We start from the raw sequence: 2,669 nt of genomic DNA, 5'->3' as shown, positions 1-2,669 counted from the left end.
ATGCCATACCATGCAGAAGCGGCCTGCCTGATAGACGGCTGTATCAGTCCATTGAAATCACAAGTGAACCATTTAGAAGTAATGTTTTCCAGAATAAGGTATACTTTTTTTAATTCAAAAACTAAATTTATTAGTTTAACATAATTTGGTCGATGAAACCCTATTTTAATCTCAGTACTTCTCACATTGCAATATATGAACATGACAAATTAAGTTCTATTAAGACAAAGATAAATGTCTAATTAAGAAGGGCTTTCAATCTACATGAGTTTGCAGATCATGTTCTTTGTAGCTTTGCAGCATTAGTTATTTTAAAAGATGTATTACAATAAATATCAGGAAGGCCAGACTCAGAATGTCAGGGTGGTTTTCACTGATATTCTGATATTATTCTATCATTCAACCTCAGCTAATATTGACCTATGGATTTATTTTTTATTTTATATACATGTTAAAAATGAATTCAAATCATTACATGTGTCTGAATTTGTGCTTCAGATGAAAGCAGGAATTTTAGAATTCTTTGATCTATTTTATAATAGTGAGAATCAAACCAAACAATTTAAGTGTTTAGATGCAAATTTTCCAAAGAAAGCTCTTTTGAGAAAGATTGCACTTGATCACTGCTAAATGCACTTGTACAGCCATTCAATTCGATTCCTTCTTGCCCCTCAACATAGAGCTTGCCTGCAGATTAACAATCTTCCCTCTTTCTATGCACGAACCCATGGGTTTGCTCAGAAAATGTTTTAACTTGATATTCAACTTTGCAATGTTCTTTCAACTTCTGGGTCAGCAAAGCGACTTGCTTAAGAGAAATCACAGCATGATTTTCCTCAAAAATAAACAACATGGGGCTCTTTACACTGCATACGACTTCAGTATCCTTGACACTACTATAAACAGATATCCCTGCCCTGAATTCCGAGTATGTCATCATCACGTGATGACAGCAATGCCACCCGAGCAGAACCCCACGATGCCAACTTTCTGGGCATAACACTGTTTTTTTAGATATCACAAGACCACATCCACTTCTTTATCAATCTTCGTGGTGTTTCTCGTTTTCCCCCACTCGCGGAAGGAGGCCCAGACATGAGATGCGTGTCGCGGCTCTCGCTCTGTGAACAGGTCCGGGACCACCGTTCTGGACCCCCGCGTCCACCCTGGTGACCCAGAACTCAGGACAAGAAGAGCGCGAGGCGTCTCCGTCCCGACCAGGAGTGGATGCGGGGACCTCAGTGAGGGGGGACATCAGTCATGGAGACCTCTGGAGACTGGTCATTGCCTGACCAGGACAGGGGTGGGGATGGGGGGTGGAACAGGGAGGGGAGGTGGGGGGAGGAGAGAGGACAGAAGGGGGAGGGAGGGGGAGGGGAGGGGAGACCAGGAGAGAAAGGGGAGAGACTCCGAGAAGGAGAGGGGAGACTGGGAGGGAGGGCTGGAGAAGGAAGACGAGGAAGACAGGTGCACTTTTTAAATAAAAAAAAAAATGTATAAGTTACCTTATCCTCAGAAGGTGGAATACCTAGGCCTGGGAACCAAGGGATGGAGGTAGAAGTGGTCTTGAATAAATGATAATTGCATTAGTTAGGGTTCTCTAGAGAAACAGAATCAACAAGGAGCACTCGCAAATATAAAATTTATAATAGTGTCTCACATGACCGTGGGAATGTAGAGTCCAAAATCTTTAGGGCAGTCTGTGAAACTGACAATTCCGATGGAGGGTCTGGATGAACTCCACAGGACAAGCTCACCAGCCAAAGAAGGAAGAGAGACTGTCTCTTCTGAATCTTCCTTAAAAGGCTTCCAATGATTAGACTGAGCATCACTCATTGCAGAAGACACGCCCCTTGGCTGATTACAAATGGAATCAGCTGTGGATGCAGCTGACGTGATCATGATTAAATTCTATGAAATGTCCTCATCGCATCAGACAGACCAGAATTTGACCAACCAAACAAACAGGTACCACCACTTGGCCAAGTTGACACATGAACCTGACCATGACAGTGGTAAATCAGTATTCTCAATCACCCACATGGAGATTTGTGCTTCTCATCCATACAATACCAGCTACCACAGGTTTAAAGTTCCTAGATCCCAAAGAGGAACAAAGAGGAACACTTGATGTGGGGACACAGTAAGGCTATCATGGGATCACAGTCTATAGCTAGGAGCTGGTAGCCATTCTCTGTACTCCGTAGTCTGTAGAAAGCATCCTCATCATGAGTTCCTCCTTTCAAGGTACTGCAATGAAGCTCTTGGCTCATGTTAAGGAGATAACAGTGCTACATCCTTGCGAAAAGTGTGCTTTGGAACTAAACAGCTTTCTTAACTCAGTCTCATGCAAGCCATTGAGAGTCTCCAAAATTTAATTTTCTTCTGGATGGGAAATTTAATATCTGTCTTGAGTGGCTTGTCAAGAGGATTAAATTATGAAAGCCAGCATTAAAACAGTCCAACACTGTTTATGTCATATGTGAAAAAAAATAGTTTAATTCCTTCTTTAATTCTCCTCCAGAACTTGTGGCCATTGCTCAGTACTGATTTTTTTTTTCCAGAAAATCATGTAGATTCTTACTGTGGCAAAGGTTATTATTTTTTTAAGCAAACATTGTCTTTTGATTTTCTCTTCATCTCCCCAAAATGGAGAGAACAGGTATCAA

The 2,669-nt window shown here is 41.7% G+C and overlaps 1 pseudogene; it reads right to left on the bottom strand.

The window, feature by feature from the left end:
- Positions 1-626: 626 nt before the first annotated feature.
- LOC143675602 (carboxymethylenebutenolidase homolog pseudogene) lies at positions 627-2,273 on the bottom strand (annotated as a pseudogene).
- Between the last annotated feature and the right edge of the window lie 396 nt (positions 2,274-2,669).

The sequence above is a fragment of the Tamandua tetradactyla genome, chromosome 3 (genome assembly GCF_023851605.1).
Source record: "Tamandua tetradactyla isolate mTamTet1 chromosome 3, mTamTet1.pri, whole genome shotgun sequence".
Lineage (NCBI taxonomy): Eukaryota > Metazoa > Chordata > Mammalia > Pilosa > Myrmecophagidae > Tamandua > Tamandua tetradactyla.
This window is presented reverse-complemented; position numbering and strand designations above follow the sequence as displayed.